Source organism: Physeter macrocephalus, chromosome 19 (genome assembly GCF_002837175.3).
Source record: "Physeter macrocephalus isolate SW-GA chromosome 19, ASM283717v5, whole genome shotgun sequence".
Classification (NCBI taxonomy): Eukaryota; Metazoa; Chordata; class Mammalia; order Artiodactyla; family Physeteridae; genus Physeter; species Physeter macrocephalus.
The window spans coordinates 39,548,537-39,565,942 of NC_041232.1; the positions used below are offsets into that span (position 1 = coordinate 39,548,537).

The following is a 17,406-nucleotide window of genomic DNA, read 5'->3' on the forward strand; positions in this document are numbered from 1 at the left end:
TCCACTCCCCACTTCTCCTCCCCTCTGCAAATTACATTTGCTTGGTTCCCATTGCCAACTGACTGCCAGCAAAGTTTGGCCAATGAGAGGCACTTGCTGAAGCGTGGAGGGAAGAAAGAAGTGAGAGGCCAGGATATTTCCCCCTCTGTCTCTTCCTGCTTTCAGGTGGCATTGACAGCAGTGACCCAGCCTCCCCCAGGGCTTCAGCCCCCACCCAGATAACTTCTCCCTCAGTTCTCCCAAGAACATCTTTGTTCCTGGGCTCTGGGGACACTACTTCTCCCTGTTATCCCCCAGTCGTAGAGATGATGCAGCTAATCTTGGAGTTGAAGCCCAATTGCCTCTAAGGTTTTTCAATGCTTCCAAATATTTGAAACTTACTTCTCAGATTAAACTCCCTGTTTTGAAACACCTGGAGTGGGTTCTGTTTCCTAAATAGACCTTGTGGTACACACGTCTATCTCCTCTACCAAGGAGGCTGGTAACTAACTAGTTGCTCTTCTCCACCAGGAACACTCTTCTGCCCACTTTTTACTTGTCTTGCTGGGTCCTCCTTAAATGTCACTTCCTTAGAGAGACCTTTCCCTCCTACCCATTTAGATCTTCCCTCTTTGTCCTCTTATTATCTTGTTGTTTTCATTTCCATTTCTTACAACAACTTGTAGCTATACAGTAATTTACTTGTTTATTTGCGTAATGCCTTGCTCTACCACTCAACTAGATATAATAAGGATCCCGTCTCTCTATTTAACACTCTTTCCCCACCTCCAGTGTCTGGCCCATAGTAGATCTATAAATATTTTATGCATTAAGTAATGAATGAATTTAGACTAGACCCCTTATAGTAAGCATCAGAATACTTTGGACTTAATAAGTACTCAATAAATGTTTATAAAGTTGATTGGCATGTATGGCTTTCTCTGAAAAATTCACCACTACATCCAGTATACCAAGGTTTTCCATAAATCCTGGAAGATGTATCTCTCAATGTATTTTCCATGCACACTACACATTTTTTTTTTTTTTTGGCCACGCTGCGTGGTATGTGGGATCTTAGTTCCCAAACAAGGGATCAAACCCGTGCCCCCTGCGTTGGAAGCGTGGAGTCTTAACCACTGGACCGCCAGGGAAGTCCCCCCCCCATACATTTTTTACATGTTACCTTCAAAGACTCTTCATTCCCGCAAGCAGCATGAAAGTGGATAAAGCAAGCATATCCATATGATCTAAGCATGCTCACATGCCTAGTGTCAAAAATGAAGAGAGAGCCCAAACAGGAACTATGTACAGAGGATGATACTTACAAGGTTCTTCCTCTCAGGGTTTTGTTGTTGTTTTTGTCTTTTTGCGTGTGTTTTCTCTTTTTTTGGTAATTTCATGTCTTTTTCTCTAAAGTGAACCCAGCTATTAAAGGGTGAGAGCAAATTTGTGCCTGTCATTTTCCTTTATGTTTTAAATAGTTACCAGGTTTGGGTTGTGTTATGGATTTTCCACGTAGGCTTAAATTGGTCTTTGCAATGCTCTGTTCTCTGTTCTTGTTTCTAAAGTAAAGAGAAAGCCTCAATTGAACACTGGGAAGTCTATCATGCATCACTTTTTTTAAGTTTCCAATTTCTATTTGCTCCTTTATTCTCCATACTTCTCTGTCCTCTCTTTTGTTTAAAATCTCATTTAGCATTCTCTTGAGGGAGAACATGAGATTACAATCTAACGACTGTAATGAGAATGGGTTAAGTTGGTGCTGTTTCCCATTTTCATTACAATCTTGGTGGCAAGAATAATGTAACAGAATTTTTAATGCCTCATATACTACATGAACATTTTCCCGTGAGCTCCTGCTCCTTTTCTGTGGACAGCACTGCTGCTATGTGCTATAGGACTTTGATCTTTTTATATTCTGAATTATAATCAATTGGCCATTTCACCCCTTCCCCATAGATTAGAGTCAAACAAGTGAAAAATATTTTGATCTGTAGCATACCACTGCATCTCATAACTATAAAATCCTATCACCTGCAGACCAGTACCAGCAAAATCCACGTAGCCAGTGATTCGAATTGCACTAAAGGTACAATCCAGGCGTCCTGACGGCCAGGCACTTCTCTGAAAGGCACTCTGGGAATTGGAGTTTTGTAATTTAGAGTGTTAATAGAGTTGGTTAATTTAAATACCAGGCGCTCTTGGTGAATTGCTCTTTGAAGTCTAGGATGCTCACCCTTGAAATGCAAAACCTCACAGATTCTTGTTACTCCAAGTGTGGTCTCCAGACCACCAGCATGGGCATCACCTGAGAGCGTATGAAAATGCAGAATCTCAGGCCTCAGCCCACTCTTCCTGAATCGGAATCTGCATTCTAACAAGACCCTCAGGTGATTGATATGCACTGCAGAGCTTGAGAAGTGCTGCTTTAGGGTGCCTTACAGGCTACATTCCGTACAAAACGTCAGGAGTAGTCTCTCCTCCCTGAGTAACCCCAGTGCTCACTGTGGGCACCCAGCCCAGGGCAGTGCCAGAGGGTCACAGAGCCCTGTCACCTGGCTTCTCAGAATCTCCCTCTGATGTCACCTTCATTTAAGACTTTTTCTGGCCCTTTGCCTTACTAGACTTTTTAGGTTCCATTTTCTAGGGAACTGAAACTGTTTGACAAACTAATTCTCAGTGGCCTTTTGAGCAGAAACATCTGGGTTTGAATCTTCACTCCTGATATTGCTGTGGGGGAAAGTTATCTATCTGCTCTGTGCCTCCGTGTCTTAGTTTATTAACTGGGGATAATAATATTTACCGTATTAGTTAGAGAATAAGAGCTACTGTAATAAAGAAATCCCCAAAACACAATGGTTCAAACCATATAGAAATGTCCTCATCTTATGTAAAAAAAAAAAAAAAAAAAAATGCACTTCTTCGAACACACAGAGCAGAAAGTGAGATTCTCTCCAGCATAGTTCTCTGTGATTCCCTGGGGCCTTATCCTTGTCCTCATGGTGGGAGCTTCCTTGCAAAAAGGGAAGAGCTGACACGAGACACCCCTTAGCAATGGGTCCCACCTCGCTGGAAGGGGCTCGGGAAATGTGCCCCTTCACTGGATGCCTTGCTCCAACTCTGTTACTGTGGCCAGCAGGCTGGGCGTTTTGTTGGGGACAGTGGCAAGTCCCCACCACACTTACCTAGCAGGGTTATTTTAGGAGTTAAAGGAATTATGGAGATAAATTGCCTAACGCACTGCCTGGCACCCACACACATTAGGTTCTTAATAATGATAGTTGCTATTCTTACCATCTTACTGTTAGCCCTCCTGGTAACAGAATCACATTTTATCAAGGCTTTTTGACACTTAAACTCATGGAATGAAAAGTGAATGAATTTCAATCCACCCTCCTGAAGGGACCCATAGATGCCTCAGATCAAACAACAGTGGCTTCAAGTCAGGTCTGTGTGACTTTGGCACCAACTTGGACAAGTCTTGATCTCTAGACAGGCTGATGAGCAACTTCCCCTATTTCTACCACTTCTCTCCGAATGCCTCAAGTAAAAGTGAAACTGGAGACTGGGATTTGAGTGCTCATGGTTGATGGACAGAGGACTTTCCAGAGAAAATGAATGAGGGAGTCTGATCCCACAGGGAGATCTGGAGCAGGAATTGTACTACAAAATCAGTGCCATCTCAAGCCTTTTGTGCCCCCTCTACCAGTCAGGCCTTTGGCTGTAGGATGCATGGGGACCAGGGAGGGAGCGTACGCAATGCTACCGAAAGGAAGGCAGCTCAGCTGTTAGCAGCCAACTCTGCAGAAGGAAGGGGAGGGCTGCACCTACCGTCATGCAGGCAGGACCCAACAGCACTCATTTTCTGTGGGTATTTCCTGCTGACTTCCACCATATTCGAGAGACAAAGTACTGGGTAAATCAGAGCAAAAAAACCCACAACCTAGCAAGGTACATGGATCAGGAAAGGTTTGGGTCCCATGGCCACAGAGTAAACCTCTAACTCCAGCCAGCACTTGGCCACAGGGAACCATAAGAAACATGAAGCATGGAGCGTAATTTTTCACTACTACTGGAAAATGATTCTCACCACATCAAGGAACAAAATGTTTTCTGCAAATAGCCATCCAAAACTAATGGTTATTTAACCTGTTAATGCAGTACCACTCTTAGAAGCAACCTAGGTACTTAAAACTAATTGCATACCTCTAAAAAAAGAATATGGGTTGATCCAAATCAACACTTTTTAACAGGTCTTTAGATAAACCAATTTGACTTTTTGGCTCATCGATAGAAAAGTAAATATAAAAACAAAAATTTGAGTCACATCAGGGATTCCTCAGGAATGATGTAAGGTACTCTTATTCACCATGTCATGTCCAATTTTTAGAGCATCTCTCATAACCAAACCGACTTCTCCTTGCCTGGTACCACCTTCCAAGGCTTCATCACATCACACCAAGGTCACAGCCTCGAGGAGAGCCTCATCTGCCCCTGACTCTGGGACAGAGCCAATCCCAAACCATCCACACCTCATGTCAGTGTGCCCTTGGACCCAGTCCATGTTCCTGGGCTTTACCTCAATCTTTGTGTACAAACCCACCTTGTGCCCTAGTTCCAGTACCTACATCAATGGCCTATCTGTTGCCTGACTTTCCACTTCATCTCCCAGCCTGATGCCCCAGGTCCTTCAGGACTGGGTCCTTGTATCCCCAGGTCCTTTCCTAGATTTGCCTGATCAACAGCCTATAACTTCCTGCTGCTCAGTGACAGACTCCCTGGGCCACCTGCTGCCTGCATCTGCACCTACTGTCTACTGCCAGACAGCTCTCCTCCCCAAGGAAGAGAAAGAACAGATGGAATATTCTTAACAGAGTGGTGTAAAGAGAAAAAATGCCAGCTAAAGTGCTATAGAAAATGAGGGTTCAACTCCTTTATTAGGACAGGGAAGTTGCTAATGATGGGGGCCAAGGAAATAGAGAGGTTGCCTTCACTCAGTCAAGACAGATGTTGTCCGTGGGCTTGGCAGAGGCTGGTGGTCGAGAGCTTGTGTTCTGGAGTCAGACCTGATGGACATCCCAGCCCACCACTCACTAACACGTAAGAGAGGACAAATATTTCACCCCCTCAGTCTCAGTTTCCGCATCAGGGGTAACACCTCCCTCACAGAACTACTATTGTCCTCGCTGAGATTAAAAGAGATATTACATTTACGTCTCTTACAATGGTTTCTTAAGATTGTTCTACAGAAGATACTCAATAAATATTAGTATGTAATTCTAGAGGAAAAGATAACATGTAGGGGAGTTTTTTGGGGGGAAGGAATATTATGTATTTAGAACAAAAGCCTAGGCTGGATGAACCACTTTAAAGAAGATCGATAAGTTCAGAAAATGTGGAAGGGATAGGAGTCGGTGAGGTGAAAACCAGAGCAGAAACCTGAGTCCAGAGCAAAAACAAGAAGCCTGCAAGGGCAGCCCTGGGAGTGGGAGTGTTGGGAACTGCTGATGAGAAGGTTGTGGAGGAGACTGGAATTGAATCAGAAAGATCGGAGAGGGAAAGGGAGAGGGACCCTGGCTGTGCTCTAGGGAATAAATGCACCATAAAATGCCCCCAAGGCAACAGAGAAAGCTATTAGAGAAGAAGTAAAGGGGAATCGAAGAATATCGTGCATTTTATTGGAAGGGCAGTGAATGGAGAGAGGTACAACAAAGTATTCAGAGCAACTCGGAGGGGGGAGAACAGTAGGAAAGTCCACAGAGGGAGAGGTAAAAAAGCAGTCAGCTGTGACAGAGAGAAGAGGCAATGAAGAAACATAATAATATATAACGCTAGTTCAAAACAACAGCTGGGAATAGGGAATTGATGGTGAAGCAATAAATACCAGCAATGAGGGAACTAGATACCATTAAAATATTAACAATAGTTCATAACAATAAAGCTGAAGTCTGGAAGCAATTAATAAATTAATAACTAATAACACAAAGTATAAAATGAATCGAGAAAAAAAGTGAGGCTATAAACATGACGGTTTAGTGAGAGAAGGGCAGGGGTTTATTGGAGGAGAGAGAGGGGAGGATGATTCAGCCGGGTTGCAGAAGTACATGCTCCAGGTTCAGAGCTGCCAGAAGAGAAGAGAGAGGACAGATTCTACCCACCTATGAGCCAATGGATGGAAAAGCAGCCCACGGCGACTGTTGCTCTCTGCTGTCCTGATGCAGCTGCCATCTGAGAGCTATTCACCTACAACCAGGATAAACAAAATTATTTCAAGAACTGAGTGCCCAGACTATACCGATAATGGTGCACACATATGCTAGGCTTCATACTAAAGGGAGTCTCTAAAAGTAGCTACTAGGGAATTGTTCTAAAAATGTAGGTCTTGGACCAGATCAGAGACCGCATTCTTAGATTCAGCTTCTCAGATCCCAAGCCCCACTCTCAACCTCACACATCATTTTGAGTGGTTCTGGTCATCAGTAGAATCCCCCAGCCCAGGTGGAGGATCTCCAGTGGCTACATCCACCTCCATCAGTCGTAACCTAGTCATAGACCTAAAAGTCTTGGTCACTGTAAGCGCTCCTCACCCTCAGGACAGCATCCATCCAACCATGTGATTTGTTCTTAATATTTCTCCTCTGCAAACATAATTACGGTAATTGGGAGCACATTTTTTTCCCCAAAGTAAAGGTCAAGCCCTCTTTACTCTTGGTTCAAAGAATATTCTCTACTCCAAGGAGCACCTACAAAGCAAAAACAAAACAAAACAAACAAACAAAAAACAGAATGGAAAACCCCAAACGATAACAACGACAAAAAGGTGAGGACTTGTTTTGCTCCCAAATGAGGCAAAAACGTTTACCAAGCTCGGGGGATGGACAATATAAAGAATGGTAAGCTGGTTAGACTAAGCTTAATAGGCCAGTTTTCCTTTTTCTTTTAACAAGTCTGTCGCTTCCCCATTTTTGCGTGACTTCGGTTCTTACTTTTGTGGCATTTACCCAGTGACACGTATCCAGAGGCAGGGACAATTTCTTACACTTTTCCCACCAGAGAGCAGCTCCTATCTGTTTTTCCATATTGGTTTTCCTCCTCTTCTCCCCTCTCATGCCCAGCATCTCCTATTTAACCAGGATTTAATAGCTGACACTATAGCTCTGGCTATAGCATGGACTTTGCACTCAAAACACCCCCAATTGAATAGAGAGTTCCTGAGCATCCGAATTTCCAACTTCCAGTTCAACAACAAGAATAATAAGAAATAGGAATAATAAAGTGAGAAAACCAGACAGAAAAGAAACAGCTGGTACACATTACAGATAATTCCAGGGTCAGTAGGGAAAGGATAAAAGGAGACAGGAGAAAAGAGAAATCAAAGGAATAATTGAGACTTTCCACAGAATGGGATATTAAAAATACCAAGATATTACTTTTATATTTGCATAAAAATGTTAATGATCAGCTATCTACAATTACAACTTGAATATGTTTAATGTCCTCAAAGCAAGTAATTCTTATTGTTCAGGATGAATGATATATAAAGTGATATAAATTGTACTTAGTTTCAATACATGTAAAAGATTATTTTCCTTGAATCTACTGCTGCAAACATTGGACTATCTCTCTTAAAGAACTATCCTGAAAAGGAAGTCCAAGGGTGTAAGGTACAGCTCAACAGTTCTGACTTTAGTAAGTTCCTGGTACGTAAAAGCTTCAGCTTAAAAGAGCAGAGGCCAAGCTTTGTTCTGAGCCTGGCACACAGCGTCTGCTGCACAGGATTCAACACTGTGCATTGATCATGGCTTACCGATGATCATAATAATTAACATCAATTCTGGAGACAGTTAATAGACACATGGGGCGACATTTTCACTTCAGAATCTAAATTATTTGCTATTGGATAAGCAATTTGTTTTTACTGGCTTGGGCATGAATTAAATTGATTCTAACAACTTTAGAAGTTTGATGTAATTGATACACTATGGTATAGCCTTTTAATATTAGGTTCCTTGCATGTATATAGGTAAATAGATATAAAGAAATCTATTTCCTGATTTTTTTTCGTGACAAAGAAAGTCAGCTTGAACACTTTTACAATGAAATCTTCCCTTAATTTAATGAAAAACAGTAATAGAAGAAAAAAATACCAGAAGAGTAGTTGTCATTCTCATCAGTGAATTTAATAATGGCCTCCTGTGCTCTATACTATTCCTTCTGAGGATAGCAACGACGGGAAGAAATTAGAGGTCATCTAGTCTAGGCTGCTAATTTCACCAGTGAAAGCTCTGAGGCCCCGAGTCCAAGGTCAAACAACTAGTTACCAATGAGCTAGGATGTGCATCCCTGTATGGTGGTTCCCTGGTCTACACTCTGCCACTTATTCGCCTAAGTCTTGGTTATCCTCTTTTTGCCGTTATAACACAATTAGCCTATACTATTGGTGTTCAACTGTCTGTCAATATCAGTATTACAAAAGAATTCCAATAAGTCTAATTACATCACTAATATTTCTTATAATGAATTGGTGATATTTTAGAATCCTCAAAGTGTCGATTTCAAGTACACAGAGTGTCCCTATTTAAGTTCAAACTGCGAAATATTAGCTAATACTTGCTGAGCACTTAGTGTGTGCCGACTATACTAAGGGTTTTCCATAATCTCATTTAGTCTCCACAATAATCCTATGAAGTTCACACTGTTTGTTATTCTTCTCTTAAAGAGGAGGACACCATGTGTTCATTCTTTGCCCTTCCCTAGCTTCATGTGGTTTTGTAGGAAGATGAATCCCTGTAAACTATGCTTCCCAGGCTCCTCTGCCAGGGGTTCAGCCAATGGCAGACGCTGGCAGGACACGAGAGGGCACCATGGAGGGAGAAGTCACCTGTCTCCCATTGTGTGGTTCACTCTCTCCCACAGGGGCTGCTTCTCAATGGTTCCAGCTCTTGCTGGACAGTCCCTCTCTTCTGAGTCCTCAGTCCCAGTGGCTCCTAGTCTCTGTTAACACCTTCCCCATCCTTTGTCCCTCTAGCCCCGACAGAAGTAGCAGCTTCCTGGTGTTACAAATCTTGGGGTTGCCTCTCTATTTCTTCTTGAACTTGTTAGTCCTTCCAACACCTTTGGACTTAGTTCTCCAAGTTAAATGCCCTCTATTGAACTACCTGGTCTTTTTCTGAATGAATGTTGACAGACACACCGAAGTAAGCAAGTGATTTAAAGAGCATAGGCTGCATTTGAACTCAGGCTGTCAGACCAAATCTATGTGCTTAACCTTGAAAGGCTACTGTTTCCTACAGTGCCATGGATTAGATGGTGGTCTCCAAACTTTTTCTTTTTTTTTTTTGCGGTACGCGGGCCTCTCACTACTGTGGCCTCTCCCGTCGCGGAGCACAGGCTCCGGACGCACAGGCTCAGCAGCCATGGCTCACGGGCCCAGCCGCTCCGCAGCACATGGGATCTTCCCGGATCGGGGCACGAACCCGTGTCCCCTGCATCGGCAGGCGGACTCTCAACCACTGCGCCACCAGGGGAGCCCTCTCCAAACTTTTTATTAACTTTTTTGACTGTACAACTTTATGAAGAAAAAGTTTGTAAGCATGGACCCTGGCACATGTACATTTACGTATAAATTATATGTAAGTAGTACTATTGCATGATACGTTAAACACTAGTAAAGTTTAAATTGTACTCATTTTATTTTGTTTAGTTGATATTTTTCTCTACATCAGAGGAAGCCATCATACTCAGTTTTTTAATGTAGTAGAAATATGTCTTTAATTCTTTTTTTGCTGTTGTATAATTTCAGCCACTTTATTTTGAGGCAAGAAGACATTGTCTAGAAGAGCTCCATATTTTTTCCTCCTTCCTTAGTTTTCTCCCTTCTCTCTTTCCCTATGAACTGTGGGATGTAAACAGCAGAGCTAAGGAATGAGGTGCTGAGAAGGCAGTGAAGAGAAAAGTGGGGATAAAAGTCTCTATAATCTTTTTAAGAGCAGTTTGCACTCTAGAAACAGATAAGAATTTCCATCATCTTTTTTTATGACAGCTTTATTAAGATATAATTCACATACCATAAAATTCAATCTTCAAACTTGTATAATTTAATGATTTCTAGTATATTCACAGAGCTATGCAACCATCATCACTAGCTAATCTTAGAACATTTCCATCACGGGAAAAAGAAACCCATACCCATTAGCAGGCAGTCCCCATTTCCCTGGTCCCCATCCTCTGACAACCACTAATCTACTCTCTGTCTCTATGGATTTGCCTATTCTGGACATTTCATATAAGGGGAATTATAAAATATGTGGCTTTTGGTGTTTGCTTCTTTCACTTATCATGTTTTCAAGGTTCATCCATGTAGTACACATCAATACTTCACTCTTTTTATGGCCAACTAATACTCCATCGTATGGATATGCCAAATTTTGGTTATCCATTCATCAGTTGATGGACATTTAGGTTCTTTCCCCTTTTTAGCTATTTTGAATAGTGCTGCTATGAATACTTATACAAGTTTTTGTGTGTGTATGCATGTTTGAATTTCTCATGAGGCTGGGAGTAGAATTACTGGGTTATATGGTAACTGTACTTTAAAGAGGTGCCAAACTGTTTTCCAAAGTGGCTGCACCATTTTACATTCCCACCAGTTGGACTATCCAAAGGCTTCAATTTTTTCACATCCTCTCCAGTACATTTTATTATCTGTCTTTTTTTATTTTAGTCATCCTGTTATATGTGAAGTGGTATCTCATTTTGGGTTTGATTTACATTTCCATTTTCCTAATTATTCAACATCTTTTAAAACCTAAATAGTTATTTGATTGACATTAATAAAATAATTTATTAATACAAATTAAATATTAATCTTTATTTTCAGTGAACAAAACATGAAAGACAGCTAATTTTATTTGCACAAAGATGAGCATTCCAGTTCTCTGATAAAATGCATAAAAATCACAATGTAAAAGCTAAGCAACCATTCCATTTAGAAATGTAACTGTATCAAGATACCTTTTTACTTCCCTTTTGATTTCTTCTTTGACCCATTGGTTGTCCAGGAATGTGTTGTTTAATTTCTACATATTTGTAGATATTCCAGTTTTCTTCTTGTTGTTGATCTGTAGTTTTATACCATTGTGGTTGGAAAAGATATGTGATATTATTTCAATCTTCTTAAATCTGCTAAGACTTGTTTTGTGGCCTATCATTTGATCTATCCAGGAGAATGTTCCATGCATGCTTGAGAAGAATGTATATTCTACTGTTGTTGGACAAAATGTCCTATATATGTCTGCTATTTCCACTAGGTCTAAAGTATGGTTCAAGTCCACTGTTTCCTTGTTCTTGATTTTCTTTCTGGATGATCAATCCATTGCTGAAAGTAGGGTATTGAAGTCTCCTACTATTATTGTATTGTTGTTTATTTCTCCCTTCAGTTACATTAGTATTTGCTTAACATATTTAGGTGCTCTGATGTTGAGTGCATATATATTTGTGATTGTTATGTCTTCTTGATGAGTTGACCCCTTTATTATTATATAATGACCTTTTTGTGTCTTGTTACTATTCTTGACTTAAAGTCTATTTTGACTTACATAAGCATAGCTACCTCTGCTCCCTTTTGGTTTCCACTTGCATAAAATATCTTTCTCTACCCCTTCACTCTGAGCATATGGGTGTCCTTAAAGCATAAGTGAGTCTCTTACAGACATTGTATAGTTAGGTCTTATTTTTTAATTCATCCATTTTTCCAAAGAAGATATACAAATAGCCAACAGGTACATTAAAAGATGTTCAACATGGCTAATTATCAAGGAAATACAAGTCAAAACCACAATGAGATGTGGTTAGAGTGGCTATTATCAAAAAGACAAGAGATAAGAAGTGTTGGCAAGGATGTAAAGAAAAGGGAAGCTTTGTGCATTGTTGATGGGAAGGCAAATTGACATAGCCACTATGGAAAACAGTATGGAGGTTTCTCAAAAATTAAAAATAGAACTACCATATGATCCAGCAATTCCACTTCTTGGTGTATATCCAAAGAAAATGAAAACGGGATATTGAGGAGATATCTGCACTCCCATATTTATTGCAGCATAATTCACAATAGCCAAGATATGGAAACAACCTAAGTATCTGTCTATGGATGAATGGATAAAAAAGACATGAGATAGATAGATAGATAGATAGATTTAGACATGAATGATATTCAGCCATGAACAAGAAGAACATTTTGTCATTTTCAGCAACATGGAAAGAACTTGAGGACATTATGCTAATTGAGATAAGTCAGACAGAGAAAGATAAATACTGTATGATATTACTTATATGTGGAATCTAAAAAAGTCAAACTCATGGAAACAGAAAGTAGAATGGTAGTTACCAGGGGCTGGGGGAAGAGGGTGGGGAATGGTGAGATGTTGGTCAAAGAGTGTAAACTTCTAGTTAGAAGATGAATAAGTCTGGGGATCTAATGCACAGCATTGTGATTATGGATAACTATACTGTACTATATACCTGAAAGTTGCTAACAGAGAAAATGTTAAACGTTCTCACCACAAAAAAGAAATGGTAATTATAGGATGTGATGGAGGTGTTAGCTAACACCGTGATAGTAATTGTATTATAATATATAAAGGTATCAAATCAACACACTGTTACTACAAAGTTAAAGTTACAAAATGTCATATGTCAATTATATCTCAGTAAAATTGTGGGGGAGATACCTTTTATTTTTGTCAACTTAAGAAAATATAGTGAAAAATAATTTTGAAAAACTTTTAAAAAATAACAATATATGTAACTATGTTGTCCAAAGCAACCCCACCCTTAAAATCTTTTTATGTGCTTTACCTATCAGATTCTGATAGAAGTGTGTTAAAATCTTCCACAGATTTGTCCATTTATGCTTATAATTCTGTCAGGGATATGTTGTTAAGTGTATATGAGTTTTTGATTGTTTTATCTAATTGGTGGAATATTTCATTTATTACTATGCCATATCTCTATTCATCCCAATTGTGTCTGCACTAAACTCTTTCTTACGGCATTAATATTGTTATACTAGTTTATTTTTAAAGTTTTGCTTGATGTGTTAGCTAGAATAATGATCCCACAAATATGTTTACATCTTAATCTCTGAAACTGCAAACATGTTACCTTACATGGCAAAAAGGAGATTATAGATGTGATTAAGGATCTTGAGATGGGAACATTATCCTGGATTATCCCAGTGGGCGCAATGGTCCTTAGAAGAGGAAGACAGAAGAGTCAGAGAAGAAGATGACCAAAGTAGAAGTAGGAGTGACACAATTGCTGGAAGGGGGCCATGAGCCTAGGAATGTGGGCAGACTCTGAAAGCTGGAAAAAGGCAAGGAATGGCATCTCCCCTGTAGCCTCAGAAGGCATGCAGTCCTGACAACTTCTTTCACCCTCTTAAGGACTCTTTTCAGACTTCTGACTGACCTCCAGAATTGTAAGATGGAGTTTGTTTGTTTTAAGTTTAAAAACAGAAAAGAAAGAAAAAGAAATGTAGCTGTGACCTTGAAAACTGTAAATTTTAAATGCTATAAAACTGACCCATCCCACCCCTGAACTCTAGTTTCGGCAACATTTTAAGAAATCTATGGATCATTTGGTCTTTTAAAATGGGGTCTATATTCTTAACCACCAAGCTAATTCGATTAATTAAGGGAGACATTTGATTAACATTTCCAGCTCATTCACTAAAACTACTCCTACAATGGACTATATTTTAGAACACTGTATTTTTTTCCTGTTTTGTTACTCACTCATTTTTAATTGAAGTTACACATATCATTGTTGTTAATCCTTGATAAATATCAATCTTTCCTTTGCTTACATAATACTTTCTTTAATAAATAACCATTTTGAAAAGCGTCAGGAAGTAGTGTGTATAGTAAGTGATATTGTCCTTATTACATTGCTGAGAAGAGGTTTTTTTTCTCCCCAGAGCTGGACATGGACTATATCATTAGAGTCACGATACTGCTCTTGGCCAAGAAGAGCTACAGACCTTTGAATTCCGTAAGTTTTGTTCTAGAATGAAATAGCACCAAACCAAAGAGTAACTTATTCATTCTACAAATAAATATTAAGCACTCACCAGGTGCCAGGCACTGTTCCAGGCACAGAGGACACACAGCAAGGAACCCAACCTTCAAAGTCTTGCCCTCAAGGAACACCTATTATAATGAGATGTCTTTCACCAACCTTCTCTTGGCTGCTGCTGTGTGAGGTCGTGGTGCCCCTCTGGGGACAAAAGTCAGTACACTGAGGATGGCAGAGCTTCAAAATGGAAAGAAACCCTTTTAAATGAGTGTGAACGGCTCAAGGCCCCAAAGCAATTCACTTTCAGTGGCCAGGGCTTTTCTACTTCTAATTCTCAGAGCTTGCTTTCAAGAGCTAATGCCCACAGGGGTAAAAAACAAAAAAAAATAAATAAATAAAAGAAAAATAAAAATAAAACTCATTCACGCTGTCCAGATCATGGCCCCAATTGCTAGCTGAAACTTGTCTGAGTGAAAACATAGAGAGGATGTATTGCTCTGACTGGCATTTTCCACACACACCTGCTTTCAGACTGGAAATACCTGACTTCCAGAACAATGTCTGGTCCCTTGGGGTCAATTCCTCTAACTGCCGATCGCCTTCCTCTTGCAAAGCTCCCAGAGAGCTAGCCCAGGGTAGTTCTGATGTAGCTAAACCTCAAAATCTCTATAAAAGCCTCAATTCCCAGGACATTTCTAGCTCAGGTCTCTAAGTGTGCTTATGCTCTCCGGGCATAAATTGAGCAGGACCGTAGAGATCTCAAATCTGTTATCTTTTTTGATGGCTCATGGGAGAAGACATTTAAAAATGGAAATTTTGGGCTTCCCTGGTGGCGCAGTGGTTAAGAATCCGCCTGCCAATGCAGGGGACACGGGTTCGAGCCCTGGCCCGGGAAGATCCCACATGCCGTGGAGCAACTAAGCCAGTGCACCACAGCTACTGAGCCTGCACTCTAGAGCCCACGAGCCACAACTACTGAGGCCACATGCCACAGCTACCGAAGCCCGCGTGCCGAGAGCTCCGTGCTCCGTGCTCCAGCACGACGAGAAGCCCACGCTCTGCAACGAAGAGCAGCCCCTACTCGCGGCAGTGAGCCCACATGCAGCAACGAAGACCCAAGGCAGCCAAAAAGTAAAATAATTAATTAATTAAAAAACAAAAAAATGGAACTTTCTGAAGGGGCCTACCACAAACACAAAAATCTTAACCCCTCACCCCAGATTCAATTAGGTTTCCCTGTTAAATACTCATATAGCACTCAGCACTTTTCTTTCATGCCATTTATCATAGCTTATTACTCAATAGTCATTAGGGTTTGTATTTGACACATAAAGGTTTTGCCATGATGAGCAAAACCTTATCAGTTTTGCTCATCAAGGCATTCCCAGTGGATGAATGAATGCATGTTTTCATTCACTCATTAGGCCATGAAAAATTTAGATGGAAAACTGACCTCTTAGTTTAGAACATGTCCTTGCCCTTGAGAATGGAAATTCTGAGACTATAAAGCAAGTTGGTTACCAGTACACCTTCTCTGTGACCATATCGGTAGATAATTGGGAATTCTTGTAGGCTTCCCAACATCAGACACAACACACACTAGAATCTCTTTTCCAAATTGCTCGTGTGTGGGTTAATGTTTGACTCTGTCCCTTGAATATACTACCCTCTTCCCATTGCCCTGCCAAGTCAAGAAACAGTTTCCAGCCCTCTCTATTAAGAAGACCCTTGACTGCTATATTTAAAATGGATAATCAACAAGAACCTACTGTACATCACAGGGAACTCTGCTCAATAGTATGTAACAACCTAAATGGGAAAAGAATTTGAAAAATAATAGATACATGTATATGTATAATTGCATCACTTTGCTATACACCTGAAACTAACACAACATTGTTAATCAACTATACTCCCAATAGAAAATAAAAGGTAAAAAAAAAAGAAGAGGAAGACCCTTGATATCATGGGTTGTGCAGTCAATTGTACCTAAGCTTAGCTTGGGGTTACTTAGATTCCAAAACTGCCCAGAGACGGTATTGGTTGGCAATATCCAAGATGCTCTTAGCATGGAGTGTACAAAGTACAACATATTCAAAATGTCTTTTTTCCTTTACTGGTTATCAAAGAACATCTTAAAAAATGTAGAATTCATTTGTCATTTGCATGTGAATTGGTCACGATTACATCATTAATGTTATTGCCATTCCAAGTTATAACGTAAAATCTTAGTAAACACTAAAGGATCCAGTTCTGTATTACAGCATTCTAATCTCCTGTGATACACACTTTAGCATGTTCATTTTATTTCCCTAGGAAAATTTTCCTAATTTCAGACGCTGAAAATGTAAGCCCTTCTACACCAAGCACATTAGAGGACTTTTGTATAAGAAGAGGAATATGTGTACAGAGATAAGCAGAACAGAAGTGGATTTACCAAGAAAGCAATGATACTTAGCTTCAGGGGCCCCTCACCTGCAGCTTCATTCCAAGGTCAGAGGAGGCTCCCCAGCACTGTGCTAACAAAATCGTATATGTTTTTGTAAATTTTACGAAAGTAAGCTATTTATGCGCTGTTTTTATACAAAATCCCCCCAAATTATATAAGCTTAAAATAAGTTCTTCAGGTTCAACCTATAAGCTTAAACCCTACATCCATGACCAAAGATGAAATTTAGAAAACTTTGATATTGATCTGTTTCTCACCATCTAACAGATAGGTAATTCCCTTCAGTTGGGAAGAGCTACCTGAATTATTTTCCGTCAGTTTAGCCCTTTTTTTTTTTCTTCCCAAACCCCTTCATGCCCATTCTTTACAAAGCAAAAGAGGAATGACAGATTACACTATGTGGTTGTCTTTTGAGCTTTAGTTTATTCTTTGTGGATTGTGGATATGTAGCATTCGGTTGGGGGTAAAAATCTGCAGAGACACTTCCAGATGCTCAGCCCAAAATCAGTCTTTGAGTGCAAAATTATCCACTTCAAAATACCAAAATCATTGTAGTTATTTTTATTTGAGAATCTGTGGCCCTCCCAAGACCTGTACTGAAGTAAAATGATTATTTGATTATTTCCTTTTATGAGCATTTGGTCTTGGTTACAGAAATATAACACACACACACACACACACACACACACACACACACACACACACACATATGAAATCTTTGGAAAAGAATATGTTTGACTGCAGGGATGGATTTTGTATGAATAGAACCCTGAGGCATCTAACAGTTTAAATAATGGTTTCTATTCCAGGGAAGAAAATATATTTTTCCTTGATAGCACTTTTTTATATTCACTGCATTGGAATTACTTTTTCAAAATTCTGCCAGTGAAGACTTATCCTATGTG

The 17,406-nt window shown here is 40.0% G+C and overlaps 1 long non-coding RNA gene across 1 annotated transcript in view; it reads right to left on the minus strand.

Moving 5' to 3' along the window:
• LOC114484393 (uncharacterized) overlaps nt 1–17,406 on the minus strand; it is a 231,349-nt gene that overhangs the window by 44,299 nt on the left and 169,644 nt on the right. Inside the window, exon 3 of the long non-coding RNA XR_003677239.2 lies at nt 6,138–6,222. This is a non-coding gene — a long non-coding RNA (uncharacterized lncRNA). The remainder of the gene's footprint in view (nt 1–6,137; nt 6,223–17,406) is intronic.